Below are 27,372 nucleotides of genomic sequence, written 5' to 3'. Positions count from 1 at the left end.
GCCTATGCTTCTCCAGGTCAATGTTCATTTGGAGAGGTTGCTGGCCAAGGCCAACCAAGATAAGGACTTGCTTAGGAATATGAAAAATCATTATTGGGCGCGGATGCATGTATGCAAGGCGAAAATGAAAGTGCTCCAAAGGAAGTTGGCCAAAGCACAAAAACGAAGGAAAAGGCCCGACCCCCTCCACATCTTGGCTGAGGCTTCTTTGAAGGAGCATGGTACTAGATAACTCAACTCCAACACAAATTCCAAAAAATTTTGAGTATTTTGGGTCATTTTTGATTTTATTGGGCAAAAAACAGGTTTTCCTCCCTGACGGCGCGCGACCCTTTCGATTGGCAACTCCATTTTGGAAAAACTCAGCATTTCTGGATTTGTCATGGAAAGTTACACTTGCTCAGCCATTACTAAGAAATTTCACCAAGTTTTGGGCCTCCAGAAAGTCAAAAAACAAGCAAAAAATGACTTTCTGCCACATTTTTGACACACAGGAAGCAGTCTTGGGAGATTGCAATTTTGGAGGGGCAAATGATCACCAAATTCAGTAATTCCACTTGGGTTGGAAAGTAGACACCCAGAAATTTCCAACAAGCCCACTTTTGCCTCATTTGGACACCTACAAGTGCCTCAAAAGTGCCTCCAAAGGCGCGCGACCCGTCCAGGAAATGCGCGCGACCCATCTGGCAATTTTCACAATTTTTCACTTACAGCTCATGGATTCGCCCAGCTTTTACTAGTTTTGACTTTTGATGGGATTTTTCACCCTCTTTGATGTAATTTATGTATTTTCATGTTGAAATGACAATTATTTACCTATTCTAGAAGATTCATTCATGAAATAGCAAACATTTAATGAATGAATTGGTTTCCTAGCTTATAGAGGCAAGTTGTTTTGACTGCCTAGATTTTAGTGCTCAGTTTAGAATTGGTTGAAACAGCTCCTAGAAGGATGAGCTCAACCCCTAGAGGCAAGAAAAGGTGTTAGCTTGCCTATATTATGTACTTTCTTAGTCATTTTGAGAGGTTGGAGGTTTGGACTCTTGAGGGAGAAGCTATTATGGTATTACTCACTGTATCTCTACAATTTTTGGCAAAGGAAGACCAGGGTTTTGCAGTCCTTTTTGGGATTCTTGTGGTCACATGTATTGATGGTGTGTTTCTCTTTGTACTTGTAAGTGTGTTATGTGAATCATTTCCTTACTTTTCTTTCTGCAAATTAGGCAAATGAAGTGTTAAAGTAGAATTCATGACTGTCATGCTCTGCTTTTAAGTTTGCTTAATATCAATGTTTTCAACTGTTTAATGGGAATTCAAGGTTATTGCTTGCTCTCCTTAACTCCTCACCGGTCATTCTCATCCATCCATCTCTATCAAAGGCATCAATACTGTTTCCTACCTCGCCCCAAAGAACCCCCTGCAAAAGTTGTGTCCATCCCCGCACCCAAAATTGCCTTTCCCCAACTTTCCACCAAAATTTTAAAACTTCCAATTCAAACCTTCTTTATCAGTTTACTAGCCTAAAATCAGTATTTCCTTATTGGTTATCTCGCTCGTTGAATATCTTTACCGAGATACACCGGAGAGAGCCCTCTCCTGCCCCGTAGGGCTAGCTACGAGGCTAAGTGGTTTGATGTTGCCTTGGAGTTTGCCTTTTTCAGCCTGAGGTGAAATTCCAAGCGCTAACAGGTGCTACAAAAAACTACATAACAGAAAAACATGTCAGAGAAGGACCAGTAGATAAGAAGATTGTGCATGAGAGCATAGAAGCGAGTAGCCATTGCGAGTCTGTCTGTAAAAACATTGCCCCTGCCCTGGAACTGAGCAAAAACTTCAAGCTGACGGAATTGAGCCATGTGTGTTATCAATGAAACCTGGAGACAGTCGTCTGCTTGACAGACAAAAAGCAAAATGAACCAGAACAGTGCCACGTGGCCTTAGTCTTCCTTGCCCCCGCCAGAAGTCTTCTCTTCTGCTGGACGGTCACTAGCCAAACACAGAACTTCATTGCCGGCCTTATCGTCCTCAGGGATCGAAATTGGGCGATTAGAGTCATTCAGAGCTTCATCCCCCTCAGCAGGGAAATTTCCTACATGGGGCAGAGTAATTCTCGGGCTGTCAATATGGCCTGGCTGATCCACCAGAACTTTCTCCGGGCTACCCATGGTCAACTGCTGCTCGCTGCTCTGAGAGGGTTCCGGAGCGATACAGGCCAGAGGATGAATCTGGTTTTCTTCTTCGGAGAGAATTAAGGTGATATGGGCAGAGATCAAAGGTCTATTGAGGTTGCTCTGGAATTTAAAATGGGTGGTCTGAAAAGCACTGTTTGGGATAGGCCTACGAACAGGGCTAGAGGGTTGTACATTCGCCTGAGAAGGAGGGAGATTAGCAGGTGAGTGATCAGGGTTATCAGAGCTACTGGCAGTAGGCCGAGAGCCATCACCGTAATTCCCTCTGGGTCTCTTCCTGCCACCTTGGCGGACCATATTGAAGAGCAAAAGAAGGGCTATGGAAACAACAGAAACAACAGAGAGAGCAATTGAAAAACAAAATGCGTGAGCCAGAGAAGGATGAGTGAGCTGCTTACCCCTGAGACGTGCCTGAAACCTGCGAGGCGCGCCTCTGAGAAAGAGGACCCTCTTACTTCCCGGAGCTTTCGAAGACCAGAACTCAGAGCCAGAATAATTGAAACACACCATGAGAGGGAAGAGCCAGGTGGTAATGAATATAACCATCCTTGCCATGCTTCGAACCAAGTAGACCATACATGCGCAGATCATCCATTTTACTTAAGGTGAAGGTCTGGGGAGCCCCGCTGCTCTGCAACATGCAGTATGCGGTATTAACAGTTGGCATCAGAGCCATTTATAACAGCAGTATCACCTGCATCCGGGGTGGACAACTTAGATTTAATGTCAATATCATTTTTTTTAATACGTTATTACCTTGCTGCTTACCGACTCCAGATCGGGTTTTGCGGCTCCAGATCGCCTCTTCTTCTGCGGCTCCAGATCGGTTATGTGGCTTTAGAATATTAAAATTTGTATATCGGTTCTGCAGCTCCAGATCAGTTCTGCGACTCCAGATCGGGTTCTGCGGCTCCAGATCGCCTCTTCTTCTGCGGCTCCAGATCGCCTCTTGTGCGATCGCCTCCAGATCTTCTGTGGAAGAAGGCCTGTAATTCTTCGTTCCACTCCATACCCTCTCTCTATGTCATCATAAGACATTTTTATTGGAGTCAGATTTCGATGATATTTGGAGCAGAATGAATGCAGACTGAAAGGATGGTTGAACGAATTCTGTAATTTGGTTGTAAGGAAACCTTAACCGCCTTTTGAAGCTGTCGAGCAACCGATTTGCGTGTTCCTGAACTTCGGAGGAACCTATAGTTTTTAGGGTATGCGACCGAGGAATCTGTCTCCCAGGGTTTACCCAACGAGGCGAGGTATCCACAATTGATGTTCCAGACAAAATCGGTAGTCATCGAGCAATTCTGAACAGGTAGAGCCCTCACACTAAAGCAGACAAAAGGTTTGAACTATAATCGAAGACATCCCAAGCGAAGCAAAAATAGAACCAATACCTTGTGGTAGTCGAGACTTCGGAGCTAGAACTGAACGTGCCTTCGAAAGACTAAGAAATAACAACATCGTAGCTCTGAAGTCAGCGAGACCTGCGGTAGAGGAGAGACTTAATATTGAATTTGATCAGATCTTACTTGCCACAAGATCTGATCCAACGCACAGGCCACTCCCTGATGCTTTGCAGGTCTCGCTGTATTTTTGAAGGTAATTCCATTTTCTTTCACAGTTAGGTTTGAGATCTAATTTTTTTGCGGCTAGATCTAGATCTAGGTGGCTAGGTTCTAGATCTAATCTTCTACGGCCAGATCTAGATCTAATCTTATCTTCTGCCTTATTTTTCTGCGGCTGGGTTCTACGGGCAAATAAAATATGGCTCCGAGCTTCGTGAAAATAGCTGGTGGCTCTTCCGCCTTTGGAGGGCAAGCTCCTGCCCATATCGTCAGTGAAGCCCCAGTGCCCACTATCCAAGTGGTCCAGTCCTCGCTCGATGAGGCTTTGAAGTTTTCCGAAAGTGCCTTAATCTGCCGGTTCAATGGTTTTTGGCCGCGGCTGACAGCGCTCCACAATTGGATCTCGGAAGTATGGAAGCCTGTCATTTCTGATGAAATTATTATCTACCCCTGTGCTAGGGGTTTCTTTATAGTATATTTTGAAAATCCTGAAAGCAGACAATGTATTCTAGATTCTGACCCTTGGTTTTGGGAAAAATCAGGCCTATTCATGAAACCATGGAACCCATCATTCGATCCCTCTACAGCAGTGATAACCTCAGCACCAGTTTGGGTGAGATTGCCAAGCCTACCCTTGCATCTCTGGAATCTCTCCTCGCTAAAAGCTATCGGAAATGCAATTGGGAAATTTTACTGCAGGTGCCCAGAAACAGAGGAATATGCGAGAACCACCTATGCACGCATCTGTGTGGAAATGGACTTCAGCGCTGGATTCCCAGCTGAAATAAACCTAACAAGTAAAGACTATGCGTGGAACCAGAAACTTGATTATGAAAGTGTCATCTTCAGATGTCGGTCCTACTTTGAGACAGGGCATCTAGCCAAAAATTGCCCAAAAGCCTCTGAGAAAAATTTTGCTAGAAAAAACCACCACAGGTCTACATGGTGGGAAGGAGCACAAAAAGAACACTACACTGTCATCAAAGAAGAATATTCTAGAGAAGACTCTGAATCACAAGAAATCAAGGAAGAAAGAAACAGCTCTCAAGAAAAGCAAGGAGAAAGCCCCGCCCAACAAACCAACAATTATGAGGATTCGAATACCGCACAAAATAAATCTTCATTTAACAGCAAAGCAGATCTCCTAGACCAAACTTCTTCTCCGACTATCTTCAATAGAACGAACACAATAGATCGCAAAGCTAAGACACCAATGTCCCAAGAACCAGAAGAGATGAAGGAGATGCAAGATAAAGGAAGTTGGAAGACAGTAGAGAAAAAAAAGAAAGCTACAACACCAATCTCGCCAAGAAAGACGAGGAGCCAGATAATTAAAAATTAAGAAAGTTGTAGGTCCGATAGACCAATTTGGTCTCAGTGGACGTTAACCACCACCATCATCATCATCATTAATAAATATTTTTTCAAATTATATATTTAAAATTTTAATGTATACAAATTTTAATGCATACAACAATAATTTTTATCAAATTAATGTTGTTAATATATATATATATATATATATATATATATATAGATATATATATATATATATATAATTTGTTACCTTAAAACAAGTTAAAAATGAAATTAAAAAAGTGGTCATGTAATTGTCTAAATAAGTTAATTTGAAATTAAAAGAATATCTAGTTTTAAAATTTAAACAATAAATTAAATTGATATTATATTGATAATAAGATTGCCTTTCTGATTAATTACATCATTGAGATTTGGTCAACATTTCGAACCACTTAATGTAGTTCATCTGTAGTTCATCATAACATGATATTATACTTTTAGGTAATATGATAAATCCTAAGATAAATGTGAAATTATGAAAAACAAATATAAATTATGTTTCAAAATTAAAAAGAAACTATAGTTTCAATTTTGCAAAAAAGATAATTACACTATTCATGCAATAAATTAAAAATTAATAAACATATTATTAAATCATACAACTCAACCATGTAAAAAAACATAGTAACTAATTATTTTAATATATAGCAAATAGCTTCATTATTCTTTTACTGAGTGGTGGGAAGAAGCTACATGTAGCACTTGTTTATATTCAATGTAGTTATGTATGATAAAGGTAAGGATTGGAGATTTAGTGTTTACAACTATGTAGGATAAAGCTACTAGGTAATGATCTTCCATTACTTACTTTTTTATCAATTTTGTTTTTCGCTCTCATTTGTAAAAAATTATATTGCTCCCTAATCCCATAGCTAAGGGAATATTTAATTTTCATTTAGTTATCTAAGGAATAGTTGTCCATCTTATAATCTTGAATCACGAGATGAGGGTATAAAGTTCAATAAATTGTTTTGGATATTTTTAGCAAGGTTCGCTCTGAAATCAGCTCAAACGTTGCGTCCAAGCTCACTAATGGTTCAAGAAAATATTACATGATGAGATTTAATTCTATGGTACGACTGTCCCTCTGTCAGATGATTCAAATTTTTGAATTGCAGACCTGCATTTAATATTCTCCTCCAGATTTCACACTACCATAATTTTGTATCTGATCATTAATCATGGTATCTTTCTACCGATTTCGTGGCATTTATGGCTATTGATCGTCTAGTTAGATCCGCTAGGGTTTTGCTTATTAGTATTTGTTAGTATTTGCATACAAACCCTAGACTTTTAGCTAAAGAGGAGAGTGAGAGCCGAGGGGGGGAGCTGATTACGAGCGGGCCAGCAGCTGCAATTGCACAGCGAGTAGCGGGGAGCTAGAACCTTAGATCGCAGGTTTCATATGCGATGGTAAGCCTTGGTTTCTGTACTTCATGTCTTCCGAAACCTGTTCCATGTACGTTTATGGAGTAATTAATCTTAGTTTGGTTAATAGTGTAAGTTAGTTTGGTTAATAGTGTAAGTTGTACAATATTAATTAATAGTAAAGTACATTTGCCATCATTACATAATAAGAAGTGAAAGAATTGAACCAATAGTATTTTAGAAAAATGAATTTAAATATGGTTTAAAAATAATAAATTTTAATTTATAATGTTAAACTTTGGAAAAGTTTCATAAATTTTTGTACAACTTAGATTTAATGTCAACATCAATTTTTTTTGAATACTTTATTACCCTGTTGCTGCCGGGAATAATAAGAATTCTCTCTATATATAAAATCCATATTACACATCTTTAACAAATAAAATAATATATATATGTGTGTGTGTGTGTGGTCGACATATATATATATATATATGTGTGTGTGTGTGTGTGTGTGGTCGACACACACACACACACACACACATATATATATATATATATATATATATATATAAGTATGTTTGTATATATACAGTCGACATAGAAATATTTTATTTAACATTTATATTCTATTCATCAAAATATTAATTCATGCTCTCTCATATATGGAAGTAGGAAACATATATCCATAGGACTCTTTATATATATATCTTTTAATGTTTTTATATATATTATCCCCGATGGGGTGAGATCCCAAGACCGCGTGGCTCCTCGTGGCCCATGTCAGTGGTCATGCGGCAAGTGGAAGGGGGGCCGACCCCTCAATCCCCTCACTTCATTAATCGGTTACAGGTGAGTAATTTCGACCATGTGAAACAACCTAATGCCTCGCAGAGTGTGGGAGGAGATGTTCTAAGGAAACAGATGGGTAATTTGAACAACATTCGTGTTGAGGTGGTGGTTCAGCTTCATGTGTTTGAGTGGTTTTATGCGCATCAACGAATGTAGAAGAGTCTAGCCTTTTGGTTTTGGTGACATTGGAAGCATTTTCTCTCCAGGTTCGAGCAAGGTTTTCTGATCCAATGCCTACCCTTGGTAGGGTTCCCCGAGCCTTTCTGGTCTAGTGTAATGCGGATTGAGGTAACAATAACCACCTGAATTTTTTGGTTCAATTTGAATTTGGACGCTGTGGAATTATGATTCTCTGGTGGGTGTAGAAAGTGGGTGCACAGGTGAAGCCTTTTGTGAGCAAAGTGGAGCCACAACATGCGGCTCTTATGGTTTTCGGTACATACCAGGGGAAGGAGAGCTACTCTTCTTCAATTCTCTGGGTTTAAGTATCAAAGTATTCAACGAGAAGGGCGTTGGTGTGCTTTGGTCGGAGTGGGGTTCATCTGGACCACTCTGAACCTACAATTCGGCCACCTTGGCGCTCTGCCCAGCGACTTCCATGATGGAATCGATCGATGGAGTGGCGAAGGGTGGTGGGGAGTAAGGTGTTGCTTCGGGAGAGGTATCATCCGTTCACATTCTTGCTCGGGTGACAGGAGGGTTTGGATTTCAGAGATGATATGGTGGTGTTTCAGAGCCGAGCTTGCCTAGTTAGTGGGTGGCCGCACTGGATTTCCTGTTTATGGTATCATAGGCCCCTTCAAGATGAGGCCATCCCTGCGACACGGTTAGTCTTCGCTCCCTACGAAGCATAGCCTGATGAGACGTGAAGTCCCAAAATTGGCTATCCCACCAATGACTTCGGGGTAGGAGGGTGTTGGTTCGAGTTGGGGAGGCAAGGTTGCGAGACGTTCCAGGCAGCCGACTACAGGTGGGAGAAGGGGACGCGGAGGTGGCAGGCAGGCGATGAGGAAAGGCAGACGACATCTACAGGCTCAGAGGTGAGGAGGAACAAAGCGTGGTGGGAAGAGGAGTCGTGGGTCTAGCAGATGCTTGGAAACCGACCCGCAGGAAATTCAACACTGCTGCCTGGAGAATTGCCGAGAATTAATCCAGCCTTTACTAGATCAGATGGAAACAACTGAGAGAATTAGAAGGGAGGAACATGTAGAGTTGGTAGCCACCTTGGACATAATGCACTACTTCCAGTGCCAAGTTCGCGAGTGAGTGGTGGTGGTTTGGCATGGCTAGAACCTGCTCTCTAAAAAGGTGGAAAAGTTGGAGTCATGGATGGATCACTTCGAAGGGCATGTCCAATGCGCCTTCCACCCATCACATCCTCCAGGAACAACCCCAGATAACCTAGCTTCCATCACTTCTGATGAATAGCATGATCGCAGGTGCCCTCTTGGTATTACTTGTTTTTTGGAGTCTCTAGCATCCTTTTTGTATTTTTGTTACCTTTTGCATACGGTGGTCAACAAACCTGAGCGGAGTGATACCACCTGTTTTTTGAAACTTCAGATGTATATCTTTTATGCTAGTTGAGTAGAATATTGATTTACAAAAAAAAATGTTATATATATATATAAATTTTTTGTTATTAATATTTAAAATATTATATATGTACTCCATATTAAAAAATGGATGAATTACATATCTCTCTAAAAAATCTTTTAATGAATTAAAAATGTCTTTCTTTTTATATATAAAACAAACCTTAGTTATATATATAATTTTTACATTAAAATAATTTATTTATGATGCACAATCTACACATTAAATGTTTATATAGGGGAGGGACATTAATGCATGCGTGCCCTCCTTGCCACGATGTCTAACCACGTGGAATACCAACTCACCGTTGTATTATAGGCGTCCAACATGTTCGTCCACATGTCCTAGCGGGTGGGCACATTAAAAACCACCAACTATTATCCATCTAAGCTTTACCATATGTCGTTTTCCAAGGGTTCTTCGATGCCATGTGCATTCTCGTTCAGGCCTGATATGTGGCCACTGAGTCACCCTGACTATTGATCGTCCAGCTGCAGATTTTGGTTCTCCTGCACATGCTTGTCTACGTTGTTTGAGAGTCGCTGTTGTGTGGATAGGTTTGTGGGGGGTTTACCATTGTGCCTGTGGTTGTTATACCTGGTTCATGGGGGATTTACCATTCTGCTTGAGGTTTTTTTGATTGGTTCGTGGGGGGGGGGGGGGGGGGGGGGTGGTTACCATTACTGATGTCATTGTTTTGTTTGGTTTGAGGGGGGTTCATGCATCTTCTTGTCGTTGTTTCGCCTGGTTAGCTGGGGGTTTACTGTCGGGCCTATTATCTCAGTAAATTGCACGGGCAATGGACTATGATGGAGCCTATGGGAGATTCTAGTAATGTGTTATTTCTATAGTTTTATGGGTGAAATTGTTGCAAAATTTTCAACCGGGTGCTCCAAAACTAATTTTGTTGTGTTTCTGTTGCAGGTAATCACTCTATCTATTGCAGAAGTGATATGGTGAGGTTTGCAGTGGCGTTTGGGCATGGCGGTGGCTTCTTCAACTCTCTAGTAGGATAATATTTTCCTACCAGCCACACTCTGTGTTTTTCAACACATTTAATCCACTGTTGGGAATTTTAGCTCATTCTTTGGGAATTTTAGCTCGTTCTTTGGGTATTTTAGTAGGGTTTTACAAAATGTGGTTCTCTGTGTTTTTCAACACATTCAATCCATTGTTTGGTTGGGAATTTTAGCTCGTTCTTTGGGTATTTTAGAGTGGTTTTAAAAAAATTGGGTATTTTAGTAGGGTTTAAATTTATTTTTTTTAGGTGTTTTAGTATGGTTTTACAAAATTTGGTTCCCTATTTTTTTTCAGTACATTCAATCCATTGTTCGGGTGAGAAATTTTTCTCGTTCTTTGGGCATTTTAGTATGGTTTTAAAAAAATGGGTATTTTAGTAGGGTTTCTAAAAAAATGTTTTGGGTATTTTAGTAGGGTTTTAGAAAACAAAATTTTATGCTCTGTGTATTTTGGGTAGGGTTCCCAAAACCCTACCCAAAATTTTTATGCTTTGTGTATTTTAGTAGGGTTTTAGAAAAAAAAAATTATATGCTTTGTGTATTTAGGGTTTTGGGTAGGGTTCTGAATTTTTCGTTTTGAAATCAAGTTCTGGGGATCAGGCTTCTTCTTTTCCATGTTAGTGGTAGAATTACTACTTTGAGCATAGCCTGTTGATGCACTTTTGTCTATTGTGAACATCTTTGTTGGGCCTTCGGACAAAGTGAGACCTTGAAGAAACATTTTTCACTTTAGACCTCCTTAGACTTTGAGCGTCTTTCTTTGCAGCCACCTTCTTCTCCTCTTTACTATTTTCTGCGATACGTTTTCCAATTCTAGGTGAACTTTGTAGCCTAGAATTGCACTTACCAGATGAAATAGAGAGATTTCTAAGAGCAGATGGGGGTTAAGTTTTAATTTTGTTGTGGCTTGTAGTTTGATTCTCTTGAGAACAAGTCAATACCACTGGTCTATGGAAGCATTGTGTTGGTGGCATTATGGGTCTCGCCATGCCTCCAATGTTAATTCCTCCAATGACATTATGGGTCTCGACATGCTTCAAAAATAAGTTGTGGAACTACTGTTGTTTGACATTATCTGAAATTATTATTATCTTGCTAGCTTTTATTATTCTTATTCAAGTTTATTTGTAGAATGAGATGTAACTTCAAGTTTATCTGTGATGAGAGTAGCTTCAAGTTTATCTGTGATGAGAATAGCTTTTGTGATGAAAGTAGCTTATTCTTTATCAAGTTTATCTGTGAGGAGAGTAGCTTCAAGTTGTATTTTTTCTTTGAACCGTGGTGAAATTACAGGGATTTTTTTAATTACAAACTTTGAACCATTCATTGTTGATTTGAAGGAAAATAATTCTTTGTTCATGACCATGTAGAATTGACTCTTATTGACACCATCTTCAAATAACATTAATATATTAGTGTCGATAAATTCTGTGATGAGAGTAGTTTATTCTTTATCAAGTTTATATGTGATGAGAGTAGCTTCAAGTTTATCTATGATGAGAGTAGCTTCAACTTGTATTTTTCATATGATCTGTGATGAAATTGCAGGGATTTTTTTTTAATTACAATCTTTGAACCAATCATTGTTGATTTGAAGGAAAATAGTTCTTTGTTCATGACCATGTAGAATTGACTCTCTCTAACACCATCTTTGATTAACATTAATATATTAGTGTTGACAAATTATGTTATGAGAGTAGCTTATTCTTTATCAAGTTTATCTGTGACGAGAGTAGCTTATTCTTTATTAAGTTTATCTGTGATGAGAGTCATCATTCAAGTTGTGTTTTTTCTTCGATCTTTGATGAAATAGCAGGGATTTTTTAAATTACAATATTTGAACTAATCGTTGTTGATTTGAATGAAAATAATTATTTTTTCATGACCATGTAGAATTGACTCTCACTGACACCATCTTTGAATAAAATTGAGATATTAGTGTCGATAAATGAAACCATGTTACATGAATATGTATATAGTTTGTTGCAAGTTAAAGTAAAATTCATTAAACAAAACCCGATCTTGAATATCAATGATAGTGTTGGGTGTAAGGTGAAACTTAAATATAATTAAATTTCATCATCCTGCAAAGTGAATTGCTTGTTAGACTGAAAACATCTAGTAGTTGGTTGCAGGAGAGAACATCCTATGTGGATGCATGAGAGAACATTCTATATGCTACCCAAATTAGTCATACATAGATTATATCGATATACAAAATGGTCATCCTTACAAAAATCCACATCCTAATGTGGTTACACCAAAAAAACCATGACACCCCTTTGCTTGATGGCCTCCAGAATCTTCATTGATTGTGTGGTATGCTTTCTTGTCATCCACTGTGTTTTGATCACATTTTCTTCTCTGGTAATAATAAGACAATTGTGAATTTGTTTGATTAATTTTTTTTGAAATTGTTTGATTCAATGGAGTCATGACATATCAACAAAATCCACATCATAATGTGGTTACAACAAAAAACATATCACACCCTATTCTTGATGGCCTCCAGAATCTCTAGTGCCCAAACATTTTGAGTTCCCTGCTTGATCCAAGTAGGTTGTCCTACCTAATATTGGATGATTAGGCTGTGTTTCATTGCTACCATATGATTGAGTCCAATTTTCCCCTTGCAACCATGGAGGAATTGGGTATCGATAACTCACGGTTGCGCTACTAACCCCTGCATTAAGTGGAGGTGTCTGATAAGCATACATAAGATTGACACCCGCATTGACAGGAATATCAACAAAATCCACATCATACTGTGGTTAAAACAAAAAACATATCACACCCCTATTCTTGATGGCCTCCAGAATCTCTAGGGCCCAAACATTCTGAGTTCCCTGCTTGATCCAAGTAGGTTGTCCTACGTAATATTGGATGATTAGGATGTGTTGCATTCCTACCATATGATTGAGTCCAATTTTCCCCTTGCAACCATGGAGGAATTGGGTATCGATAACTCACACTTGCGCTACTAACCCCTGCATTAAGTGGAGGTGTCTGATAAGCATACATAAGATTGACACCTGCATTGACAGGAATATAGAAAGTGGGTAAACCCCCATTCCGATATTGAGGTACTTAAATGTTAATGAGGTCTTGGAATAATGGTGTATTATCTGCAATTTGGTCCAATGTGGTTGACATTATCCCAGTTCATTAAATGTGCTTGTATCAATGTCAGTTATCATCTATTGTTCTCTTTGAAAGATTTGTTGAGCCTTTATTGCTTCCTTTTCCTGCCTTGCCATTTGTTTTTTATGGTCCTTCTTTTGCCCTACTTTATCTCTTTCAAGACTTTCCTCTACTTGAAGTTGTGCTGCAACAATCCTTGTTGCCTTCTTTTCCTTGGCTAAATCCTTCTTTTTCAGTTTTAATTCTTGAATGTCGATTTTTCTTTTTTAGACTCAAGTAATAGGGATATATAGTCTTCTGAGGTGAGTAACTGTGAACTTCGGCCCAAACGAAGACTACCTGTTGTTCCATTTTTTTTTCATTGACACTATCTCTATTGGTATATTTAGGAACCAACCAAGTAACTTATCTTTCCCTACCACATGCATGTGATTGGTTGACACTTGCCTTTCAATATTCGAGACAACTGATTGAACTATATTTTTCTCTTCATATGTGTTGTCATTTACAACAAAATGTGTTTCCAACTGTCCAAAGTGTAAATGAGAAGAGAATATTGCAGTCATATTCCAAGCTGTAGGAGTACTAAAAGCCTACATCGGACCCTGTCCATTAGATAATGCTTTGAACCATCTTTCCAATGATATGTGGAAGTCCAAAAATGGACTCCTGGATCAAAAGATATGGTCTACTTAAGTTTCAAGGATTAAAGGCTCAGGAAGGAAAGAATATTGGAGATCGCATATCGGAGCATCAAGTATACTAGAATATCGACGATCGCATATCAGAGGTCCTGACATATCGTCGATCACATATTGTAGGTCTCGGCATATTGATGATTGCATATTGGAGGTCCTGACATATCGGCGCTCGCATATCGTAGGTCCCTACATATCGATGATTGCATATTGGAGGTCCCGATGTCAGGGTTCGAATAGATCGGTGGTCGCAACATCATAGCTTGGAGGAGATCAACACATCAGAGCATCAAGCAGAGCGACAATTGGGGGATTGGAACATCTGAAAGTGCAAATCTTAAGTTGCGATATTGTTAAAGGTTTTGATAACATTAAAAACCGTCAGGGAGTGCCGAGAAAGATCAACAAAGGATTTCATCGCAAAACCAAAGGTGGACGAGCCTTTTTCTTTCTCCTCTAGCAAGACACGTGGGCATATGATTGGTTTTGATAAGCTAAACGCGACAACATATGATTGGTTCTGATAAAGCTACAGTGGCATTTGACGTCAGCATGACATGGCGATACGACAAGACACGTGACATACATTTTTGGCATTTTGAGAGGGAAAATTTGGGTGACACGTGTCACTACTCATGAGGTGCCACATAGAGCGATGAAGTCATATCAGAGATCGCATGTCAGAGGTTGAGGATGTCGACACTTTGTAACACTTGACAACTAAAAAAGTGTCGATAAGGGGGCTCTGATATTTGGCTGGCACATGGTTTAGAAGAACTTAAAGGACAAGGGGCAGAGAGCTGTTAACAAAGAAAAAATGACCCCCAGGTAGGAACAAAATGCTCTAGCACCTTAAGGCTAAGCCTGTGGTCACTGCACCCTGTCCCATTGAGGAAAATAGAAAGGGGCTAAACAAAATGGGCCAAGGACATTAAAACTCTATTTTTGTAATGTCTTTAAGAATAAAAGTTCCGATGAGTTGCAACTCTGAAGTGGCATTATGGCGATGTTACATGACATAGCAGGCTCCAATAGTGTAATATAGAGAGTTATGAGATGGATGAGTCAACAATTTTGATTCTGCGACACCACTAAGGTCACCACAGCTGATCGATCCCGACGCTAGAAAGTGGGAAATTCAAGTTGTTAAGGGGAAAGCGACAGGCGAACCGACCGAATAACTAAAGAGGAACATTGTGGCAGAGACGTGGCCTGATTAGAGGCCATCACAGGAATGGAAGGGAGATATTTTCCTCAACCATCATTCAGTTTTCCTTATTTATTTTATTTTGTAATTTCTACATTTTAAAGAAAGAAATCAAATCCTTTGTAATGATTTGAGCAACAGATCTTTGCACACCGAGACAACTAGTTGATTAGATAGCTGGAGCTTGGCTGAGATATTTTGTAACTTCTTTCAAAGCCCCCCTTCTCCTTATAAATAGAGGGAAGAAACACTTAACAATAGTTTTAGAATTCTGCACCTAAGAGGCCCGAATTTTGTGGTTCCACTTTGGTTCAATTTTCTTGTTCATGAGGTCCTTGGGATGATACAATTGCTAAATGTAATGGACTGGTGATTTGGACTCCATCTTCAAGGATTAATGAAATTGTTTTGTTGATTCCAATCAGAGCAATGCGTAATATGTTTCCCCTTTATTTATCACTTCATGTATGTCTTTCCTCCTCTGAAATAGTGTAATGAAGTTGTTGGTATCACTCTCCTTATGGTTGTATGTATGCTACTAAGCAGTAAAAAGTACACGTGTTAACTACAAATTTACCCGTTATTTAATAGCCTACAATACCTGTATGTGAAAATATTTACTTATTGTTTTTTGGTGACAAATGTATTCATGAGGCATAGAGTTTGAGACCTTAATTCACGCTCCACTCTTTCTGCATTTTCATCTCCTCACTCTTCCATATTTCTGTAGGAATTAGAGCTGAAACATCATATAAAAGTGCAATAATGTAGAACTATAACTCATATTCCCTACATAACACAATATAAGAAAAAGTATTGCTAGTTCATAAATGAAACACGATCATAAGATAAAAGTACCATATATGAAAGGTTCTGCTCATGAGATCAACAATATTGATCCACTTTCTTCCAGTCAAATATATCCTAAGTGTACATAAGTGAAATTTCAGTAGAGTATGCTTCAATATTCAAGAAAATTAGATCATGTTCCAATTATTTCATCAAAACATTCACACATAAGTGAAATCTCTTGCAAATTGTTTTTGATAAAATTCTGGACCCCTCTTTAAATTCATGAGAGAGGTTTAAATACTATAATACATATTTCAAAAATAGATTATTACAAAAAAAGGCTGAGGAAGTTTCAAACAACCTTCCTCAGAGTAAGCAAAATAAAACTAAAACTAGGAAATAAATTAATGAAAAGCTTCTTCATTTTGAATTGTCTTAGTTGGCCACTTGGTCTTTGAGATTGCAGATATCCATCATTAGTTTCACCTAGGGAGGCTGGAAAATTGTAGATTTTAACTGTCCTGCGAATATGACATCTGAGGGAGTTGACACCATTTTTTGTATAGAACTAGTTAAGCATCATAGGGTCATCCATTAACTATGTGGTTTTACCAAATACTGCCAGTGTGTCTCCCAATCAAGTTTGTACAATTGTTTCATTGCTTCCTCTTTGGTTTGGGTTGTTTCTTTCCATTGTTGTTCTAGCTATCTGATGTCTAAGAGAGCTCTCGATATGCATTCTTTAACATGGTTTTCACTGTGAAGATTTTCATTCATGGCCTTAATTATGATGTTTGTTGTACATGCTGTTGTTATCGTTTCCCTTTCTGTCTGCTTTAATTGTGTATCCCAATCTGCAAATAAAATGTCTTTATGGGATTCTTCTATCTTTGGCAAATTAGCTTTTCTTCCTTCACTAGATTCCTACCAGTCAATAAACTCTGAAATATTTTTATAGATTTCTTCATATTCTAATCTTAGATCAATCACTTGGTTAGTCAATTTATTACTTGTTTTACAGTAAGGATTGATCTGTGAGATCTTTCGATAAAACATGTCTTGTTGCTGTGTCAATAGGAAATTTAGCTTGATTGCTTTTTTAATGAACTCATCTGTCTAAGGTTTATATTTGAATTTGTCTACCATGACCTGCATTTGGAAAATCTATGAGTCTTTCTCTGTCATGCTTGCCTGGTGTTGTAACCTCATTTTCTCAAAATCCCCTTGAAGTTGTGCTACCTGTTGTTCTGCTTTCTAATTGGTACTATGTTTCTCTTGTTCCAATTGTTGTTCTAGCAATTGTATTCTTTGTTCTTTTTCTTTAAGCAGAAGTCAAACTTCTATTGCTTTATCAATGGTTGCGGTGGCATAGGCACCTGCAAACTGTGACAACTTTGTAAGGTTCTCAGATGGATCAACAAGAGTGTCTTTCCATACAACTTCCATTGATTCGTTCTCAAGAGTTGCAATAGTTGTTGTGTCTAACTTCCTCTTCTTTCTTTGTCTTTTTACCATCGCCTTGTGTGTAGGGCTGTAAAATATGTCCAGCGGAGGTATTTCTTCGACTTTCAAGACAATTTTAGAAGTAGGGAAAGCCGAGATGACCTCAATGTCTTGAGTGTTTGTGACACCTTGCTTTGTTGTCTCTATATTTGTTACCCGTTGAGTTTGTTTAGGGGTCTGGAATCCATATTTCTCAGCAAGACTTGTCCCTGTTTGGAGCTTTTGATTGAATTTCTCCCATTCCTTGTCTAGATCAATAATTAGAATCTTCCCTGTTTGAGCTTATGTGGATTCAACTGCTGTATGTTTCTTGCCAAGGCCTGTTCGGTTGTTTCCTCAGTATTTCCTTATTTATTTTTCTCAGAACCTTCATTGGGACTTTCTTCTTCGCTCTGAGGTTGATGCTCTGAATGGTCTGACCCCTGAGTTGATCTTTCTTGTGACTCTTCATCAGAATTCTCCTTAGAACTTTCCTCCAGGCTCACGCTAGGAGTAGGTTCTCTTATTTGTTCAATCTGTAACAGGTCCAATGGGACCTTCAACAATCTTTTATTTCTGTATACATGGAAAGCGTTGATGTCATCTGGGCTTAATTGTAGCGATGCTAAATGTAATACCTGTGCAAATGATTTGGCTCCCTAGAAGAGGTCATCAAATGGATCCTCTTCATGAGTAAACTGCCTAATTTTAACCATGGTGGTTAAGTCTTTGGCAACTTGGTTTGGGTCATACTGTCGACCTGGAATCATGGCTAGTTTTAGAGATGTAATATTCTCCATTTCTTTCACTGCGTGCCCAAAATCATGCAGTGCGAAAGTGCCACATTGTAGTGGAAAGGTTGGCCAAATGGACTTTTTCATTTCCTTTAGGGTTTTGGTTAAACCATCCCCTACTGTCTGGTAAGCAATCTCTCTTGCTAGTAGTTTGTCTGGAACATAATATGGGAGGACATGTGGAGCTGCAATGCTCCCAAAAACTATGATATAAGTAAATGTTTCTTCACCAAACCATCTTTCGACTAACAAGATGTCTATCTTTGCCTCTTTGGAAAACCTAGGGGTTGTTTTATAAAAAATGGTTTTATAAATGGGTAACATAATACCATGTCAAATCTGCAGAAATGGGAATTGAACTGGGATTCCCATAAAGTTTTATGATACACATGGATGGGGAGAGGGTTCCGTATAGTCCACTTCCAACCCATGTTTGGAAACTGTGAGAAAAAGCATATGGCGTCCATTACATAAGCTCTCATGTAAAAAGGGGGAATAGTTCGCGAGGAGACAATTTTGTTTTGCCTATCTTCCCTAATAGCCATAGCTAAATTATCTGACAAAATATGACCCCAATTCATAATCATTGCGTTAACAATTGCATCAATCAATGAAACCTACTCTATGGAAAATTTGGTACTATTAGCTTTCCAAAATAGTCTACACTTCATCGCAGCTATGAAATTATGTGGAGCCGAGGGGGATGAAAGTGGGTACATACCAGATTTTTCCCATTTGAATTTGCCGGAGCCTGACCTCCAGTTCTACATAACGTCCATTGGGTCCTCGTTTTCTTTGGCAAAATGTTGAAGGAAATATTTATCATGTCTTGAATTTCTGAAAGTCCTGTTTGAAATATTCACATTATTAATTATCCATTTCACCATATCTGTGTATGGTAATATCTTGGGCCATACATACACTCTGTGTAGAAATGAACATTCTACCTCAAAGTAGGAAGCCTCAGATGATACTTCAGTGTCAGTTGTTGCCTTAGTTTCCAGTGGCCTCAGTTTTTCTCCCTCGATTAAGTTATACATGGCTTCCCACGATGTGGTCCCTCTGTCTTTGTTGTAGGTGGTATCAAAGAAGAGTGGGGGAATGTCCATTTTCTCAGACATAATAGCTTTTCCTTTCTTCACCATATTTTCAAACATTGTTTCCTTCGGAGGTTTCTTGAAATTGAGCAATAGAGATTATCAGAGAAACACATAGAGCAGAAATAACAGTGAAAATGCAATAACACAGTTAATTCTGAAAGATGACAAGGAAGAAGATTTTATTTGAAAATACGGATGAAAGATATCAAATCTCATTGAGCCGTTTTAAACTTAAATGTAATTAAAAATAATTAACTATGCACTAAGGTCTTTTTCATTATTTCCTTTATGACTCATTTAAACCATCGCATCGCAAATTGGTGAGTGATATTTCAAGTTGACACATTTAAAGGGTGCAATGCCGATGATGTGATTGCGATTAATGGTAATTATCTCAATATCGCAATATTAGTTATGGGCCAGTTCGAAGTCATTTAGTATTTTGTGATGTCGATGAGAGCAACATACCTTTTATCCTTTTGAGGGCATTTCGCTTAAATGAACCAATTATTGCATAAAGCAATTGTTTACTATGCGTCAGACCTAATTTAAGTTATACAAATTTTTGTAATTCTATCGGGTTTGAATCACATCGCATTTCGCAACTTTTTAATGTTTCACAAGTTTGGCATTTGTGTAAAAGAAGCGAGCGATGAGCGTTTGACTTATCATATCACAATGACACAAATTGTATATCCATAAGGTTTTGTTTGCTTTGCGCTTTTATGAATGCTGCTATGCGATGACGATAAGTACTTTCGTAAGAAATTCTTTAAGCCTTAGATTCAATGAAAAGTCCACTGATACCATAAGTCTACTACGATGGTCCTTTTATCGCAATTCGCGAATCCTGATTGTCAATTAACCTTTGTTATGCAAAGTCCAGTGATTTGCGATAAAGCAAGAATTCCTAGTCACAAAGGGATTTCGGCTTGATATCTTGAGTTTAATCAAAACTTTATTTCTAATAGTTAAAAAAAATGAAGCTCTCATTTGCTAAGTTTTTAAAAAAAAATTAAAGGGTCCCCATTTATTAATAGAATATTAATTATTAAACCAATAAATGGGGGGGTTGTTGAACAGTACAACAATTGGCGATTCACTGGAAGAACCAATTATCTCTGATAATTTTGAAACTTCTAAAACTTCCAAAATAAAGATAGTTCAGGAAATAGGAATTGCATGAAATTTAAGATAAGTAAAATTTCTCTGAATAAGAAAACAAACTCATCTAATTACCATTCATTTGATATCCTCTTCAAAATGGAAATTCCTTTGTCAATATCAATCTTTACTTAGTTTAAAGATAAAGTAGGGGGCCCTTGTAGATTAGATTTTTAATGTACTCATTTGTCACAGGTAGAGCCTCTGTTTCCAGCAGGTGTCCATAACCTCGACAGGGTTACCTTTTAACCATCAATGGTTCAGTATCCCATCCAGATAAGAGTGAAATTTTTAGAGATAAATTCAGAATCATATACTTATTCTCTTCTTTTTCCTTTTTTAAACAGTTTATTTTTTCTAAAAAAAGATTTTTTACTACTTAAAAGTCATTGTCTCGGTTCGGTGACGAAATAGTGACAATGCCATTCACTGGTTGTAATTCAACTGAACAAGCTGGCTCGTGATGAGACCCCTTGTCTTTTGATAAAAATAATCTCAAGCCATTACCTGTTTTGATGTGGAGTATTGGTAATGTCAGTCTACTATTTCCCTATGAACATGGTAAGACGGCTCTTGACGAGACCTCTTATCTTTTAAGTTTTAGTATATTTTAGAATTACACTCTAAAAAGAGAAAAGTTTACTGGATGGGGAGAATCATTGACTCCTTAAGAGTTAGATCTGAGACTTTTGTGATCCATATTGTAGATAAATGTCTTTCGGAATAATCACATCATTAGAATTTGGTTGATGTTTCGAAACAACCAATGTGGTTCATCTTCAGGACAAATCCTAAGGATGAACCACATTGTTTGGTTCGAATTGTCAACCAAATCCTAATGATGTGACTATTTCGAAAGACATTTATCCTTAAGAGTTTCTAGATGAAAATTATAGAGTTAAAGGTGCTTATCTACAGAGAGTCTTTACTTTGTTAGAGATACTTTTCTTGACTGATAATAAAACAAAAGTATTTTTATAAAGTTGGGGTTTCACAAAGAATAAATAATTTTGGTGGAAACAAGCAAATTTCAGAGAGATAAAACTTAGCTTATTTTCAAATGTTATAATTATTTACTTAACAATCTCTACTTATACAAGCGAAAAATCAAAATATTTGAAGAGATTTTTTTATTGTAAGGCTAAAAGTAAAATACTATTTAACTTTTATTTTCTTAGTAAAAATAAAGGCGATAATGTACAAGGGATAAAAGAGGTTATCTTCTATGAAAAATATTTCTTCAAAATATGCCCATTCACAGGCAGAGAATCTCTCTTGCTTGATAAATCTTGCAATAAAAACGTTGATGGGCCGATTTGTTCTGCAATCTGAAATGGGCCAAGCCACATTCTTTGGAATTTGGTATGCTTACCTTTTTCCTCGTGTGCTTTATCCCACTTCAATACAAGGTCTCTAAGTTGAAAAGATTTAGGACTTACAAAATTTGTATCAAAGGAAGATTTAACTAACTGTTGATGATGGGCATGTATGATTTTGGCTTTCTCTCTTTCTTCTTCGAGTTTGAGGATTTGTGATTGCCTTAATTGCATAGAAGAGGAAGGAGTTTCTTTAATAAATTGAACTAGGGCTAGAGAGGGAATAACTACATTTGTAGGAAGGACAACTTCTTTCCCATAGACCAGATTAAAAGGAGAAGTGCCTATTGAGGCCTTCTGTGTTATCCGATCTGCCCATAGAGAAAATGTTAAAGATTTATGCCAGTTTCTTTGACTCTGATCAATAGTTCGTTTGATGATCCTTATGAGATTTTTATTTGTTGATTCAACTAAACCATTTCCCTGAGGATAATAGTTAGCAGAATACTTAAGTTTAAAACCTCTTTTGAGAGAAAATTCTGTCATAACATTGCCTGTGAAATAGGATGCATTGTCAAACATGAGGGCAGTTGGTAGGTCAAATCTAGTAATAATAAATTGATCAATAAATTCAATAACGTTTTCAGAATTAGCTACCTTTAGTGGAATTTCTTCCACCCACTTAGTGAAGTAATCAGTTGTTGTAAGGATATATCTATGTTGCTTTGAAGAGTGAGGAACAATCTCACCTATTATGTCCAGTCCCCATTGCTCAAATGGTTGTTCAATGTTGACCGGCTGTAATGGCAATGCGGGTTTCCTTTGTCTTCTAGCAACTGTTTGACAAATTTTTCACTTCCTTACATATTCGTGTGCATCTTTGAACAAGGTTGGCCAATAATAGCCAGCATGTAGGATTTTATGCGCTGTTGTGTCTCCTCCAAAATGTCCACCAGCTAGTCCATCATGGAGTTCCTGCAGAACCTTTTCTGCCTCAAATTTTTCAAGGCACCTAAGTAAAACAAAATCATAATTCTTCCTAAACAAAACATCATTGATGATTTCATATTGCTTAGCTTTTAATCTCAAAGCCCTTTTTCTTTTGTAACTGAGTTGCATAGGGGCATATCCATTTTTCAAATAAAAGATGATATCAGCATATTTAGATTCAGTATCGTTGAGGCTTACCTCGGATATTTGAATATCATCACTTGAATCTTTTGGTGCTGGTAGGTTGGATGCTCTAGCTAACATTCTGCAAAAACCTTGACCTCTAAAAATTTTAGCTGGTCTAATTTCAATGTCATATTCTTGCAGTGTTGTCACCCAATTTGCTCTTTTCTCACCTAATTCTCTTTGCATTAGTAAATTTCTCACAGATGAGAATGGAACTATTACTTTAGTGTGAGCTTTAAGAAGAAAAGGTCTAAAATGTTTAATTGATTTGAAAACAGTGAAATCCTGATTTTCAACATCTGAGTAATTCAATTCAGCACCCTGCAAATTGGAGCTAAAGAAAGAAATTGGTGCTTCAACTTTCTCATCATTGATTTGTGTCAAAATCGCTGCATATGATGTTTCGAAAGCAAAAGTATATAAAATAAAATGATTAGAAAAATTCATAGTTGCTAAAGAGGGAGCATTTATAATTGCTTGTTTGATAAGATTGAAAGCTTCTTGCTTAGTATGTCCCCATTTAAAAACATAATTTTTCATGATCATAGATTGCAGGGGTAAAACAATTCGTGAAAAGTTAGGGTAAGAACTTTTAATAAAATTTATCTGACATAGGAAAGATTGCATGGATTTTTTGTTGTGAGGCAAAGAGATTTCAGAAATTTCTCTTATCCTATCAGGATCTATGTGAATGCCATTTTTAGATACAATAAACCCAAGAAGTTTACCTTCACTTAAAGCAAAGAAAGATTTCTTTGGGTTTAGAGAAATTCCATACCTTTTACAATGTTCAAAGATCTACCTTAAGTCCTTTAAATGATTACCGTGCTTCTTCGAATATACAGTTATATCATCTAAATAAATGACCAAACCTTTGAAGGCTATATCCATGGCTCTCTGAACTGTTGTGCCGGCACTGATTAATCCAATGGCATATTTTGATAAGCGTATGTTCTCTATTTGGTTTTAAATGTGGTCTTTAGTCAATCATCTAGATGTACAAGAATTTGATTGTAACCTGAAAATCCATCCAGAAAAGACATTAACTCTGAGCCTGCAACTGACTGCAGTATATGTTCCATAGGAGGCAATGGAAAGTTGTCATTTTGACAAGCTTTGTTGAGATTGCGAAAGTCTATACAAATTCGAATATCACCATTCTTTTTCCTGACTGCAACTACGTTAGAAACCCACCTTGAAATTCTAACAGGAAAAATTATTTTTGCCTTAGGCAGTTTATTTAATTCAGATTTGATTTGATTTTCCAAATTTGGATGGTATCATAGGAATGGTATGTTGTATAATGGAAGTATCATATGTCTTAAGATCATCATAATTCCAAGCAAAAACATTTTTATATCTTCTCAATAGATGAATGAAGGCTAATCTTTCATCAGGTGTAAGACCAAGACCTAGATTAATATTTTGTGGTTTAAGATCAGTTCCAAGATTTACTAATTCAAACCTGAATGTTGAACTTTGAAGCTTTGAGTTAGTTGGTTTCTTGAATCTGTCCTTAAAATCATATAGATATTCGAGCTTAACTACAGATTTAGGTATGGGATTTACACTTGTCTTTTGTTTGAGCTGGCTATCATGTTGGTCTTCATCTATTATTTGGTCATCATATGAACCTTCAGATGTTAAAAAGTTTACGATATCTGGATCATCATTAAAAACTTGCCAATTGGTGATATTATCGGGAATAGAAGGTCTAAAAATTAATTCTATAGAAAATCGGTCAGGACTATAATCTCCTGGTGGTATAAGTTTAGATGCAATGTTAGCCAAAAGATCGACACTTGTGTTCTAAAGTCTTGGAATTAGAGAAATGTTAAATGCTAGGAAATGTGAGGTGAGGTCCTGGACTAAGGATTGATAATGTTTTAAATGTCCAAAAAGACAATGAATAGCATTCCTTACCTGCTTAATTACAATTTCCGAATCTCCAAAGACTTGTACGTATTTGATATCAAGGCTTATGGCTTTGTACAATCCTTGAACTAATGCCTCATACTCAGCAGTGTTATTCGTGCATTCGAATTCAAGTCTGCATGCCAACATAGTTTTTTATCCTTCAGGGCTAACTAATATGCAACCTGCCCCTGCTCCATCATTAGATTTAGATCCATCGAAAAATAATTTCCAAAATAAAGAATTAACTACAGGTTTATCTAAAAAATTGATACATTTAGAAGAGTTTGTTTGCGAATAATTTTCTATCTGTGAAGTAACAAAGTTTTCCAAAAAAGGCAAAGTATATGAATTAAAATTGCCCAAAAATGATTCAACTGAATAATTTCCAATGATATTATTATTGTATGCAACAGGCTCATTTTCTCCTTCTAGTTCAGTCACGATATACTTTAAATGCTTCTCACGATCAACCCTTATTTGATTTGTCTTACCATTGTAAGGAAGCCACATATGAGACCAGTTTGTTGCGAAATAGCCATGAAGCTTTTCAGACCAATCTCTATTGAGGATCAAGCCGTAGAATTCAGGAATATTAGTGACAAGAACGTCAATTACTTGACATACTCTTGGATTTGATGAGAGTCTGATGGTAACCGCATTAATTTCTCCTATGACCTCGACTTGCATTCAATCTAACTGTACAATGTGAACAACATATTTCTAGGGTAAAACATTTAATTTTGCACAAACCGTCTTTGGCATAATGTTGGATGAAGCTCCAAAATCAACTAAACAATTGTGCAAATTATTATTAAAGACTTCAAAAGTCAAAAGAAAAGGAGGAGTATGGGATTTGGATCTACCACCAATTAAAGCAACATCAGTTGAACTCATTTTATCCAATGAAGTATTGGGAGGCCTACCCATTTCTTGAGCAGCTTGGGAAATTACAGCAGTAGGAAGAGGAGAAGTGGGGACTACTTTTAATTCTTTGAGCAATAGCTTCTGTTGATGTTTTAGCTTACTAAGCTCATAAAATGTGATATTAGCTCTGGTCTTCTTCATGTCTTCAATGATGCTGTATTCCATATCATCAGAAACTAGCAAGGTTTTGGCTAGAGGAGAAGAATTGGATTGAGGAGGAGATGTCTAAGTAGACTTGGGAGAATATTTCTTACCTATTGATTTTTCTTTGATAGCAGGAGTTGGTGATTTCTATTTTTGACTTGTCTATGGCAAATCAACAGTGCTCTTGCTTCTGGTAGCGACATGTAAGGCTTTTTCTTCTTCTTCATTATCGGACAAAGGAAGAATGAAATCCCACATTCCATGTACTTCAACTATCTCTTCGTCATCAATTTGTTATTCAGTTGTTGATACTTCTTATTCATCCACATCTTATTCAGCATTTGATATTGTATTTAGATGTTTAGGATCAGACGGGGGATTTCTTTTAAAAGGTCTAAAAGGTTTTCTAGAAGAAGTCTCAACTACTTGCTTTTTTATGCCAACCATTTCATTAGACATGGTTTTAAGTACCTTTTGCAAACCTTCAAGATCGAAAGGATCTTTAGTTGTTTTCTTCTTGGATTCATCCTTGAAGGTGACTTTTTTGGATTTTATTTATTCTAATGCATTTTTCTTTTCTAAAGCTAAAATTCGTTTTTCCACAGCTATAGCTTCTTTCATGTTTTCAGCGAAGGTTGGCTTGGCAGCGCTATCAACAAAAATATCTACACTTGAGGGAAGAGCATAAATGTACCATTCATTTTGAAATTTAGTACTTGGTCTGGATGTTACTGGGATTTTGTTTAATAATTTTTTAAAATGCGAATTGAAGTCCTTAAATGGTTCTCTAGATTCAACTTTCAATTTGGAGAGATCATTAAGTAGAATAGCCATTGAACGGCCATCTCCAAACTTGGTTAGGAATTGTTCCCGGAACACATTTTTTATGAAACCAGCTCACAAAAAGATAGAAAAGATATATCAACGCCTTAGAATTCAGCCTCTTCGAGGGGGCAACCTCCTTTACGTTACACAAATGAACAATTCTTGGATGATACAAATGACAAAACCTCCTTTCTATATATAGGAGTCTAAGGGGTGATAATATAATCAGAGCCGACATAACAATAATAATGTAAGTGCATAATAATAACAATAGTGGGCTTCTATGGGGCACAATAGTAACAATATGGGGACTACATGGGTACAACAATATAATAAGGGGGTTGTATTAATAACAATAAGGGGTTACACTAGTAGTATAGGGGCCTAACATGCCCCTCTCCTTCAAAAAGTGTTGTCCTCAACGCTTGAGTAGTTCTTGATGCTTCTGTATAAATTCTTCTCCTCCCATGTGGAATCTTCAACGGGTAAGTTTTTCCACTTGATGAGATACTTTAAAATTGATCTATTTCATAGCTTTTGATTTCTCGGTTCTATGACTGATTCATGTTCCAAAATGATTTTTCCTTCCTTGTCAAGTTCTCGCAATACTGTTTGAACTGGGATCTTCTGCAACTTTTGAATGAGTTCCCACTCCTTTGGGCATATGGATATATGTAACGCCTGATGTTTGGAGGAACACTTCATGGAACCAAATGAATAGCATGATCATGATCACGAATAGGT

Source organism: Pinus tabuliformis, chromosome 8 (genome assembly GCF_031772625.1).
Source record: "Pinus tabuliformis cultivar Carrire ecotype Pingquan chromosome 8, CPIR1, whole genome shotgun sequence".
NCBI lineage: Eukaryota > Viridiplantae > Streptophyta > Pinopsida > Pinales > Pinaceae > Pinus > Pinus tabuliformis.
The sequence above is the reverse complement of the archived record's forward strand: the minus strand, read 5'-3'. Positions refer to the sequence as shown.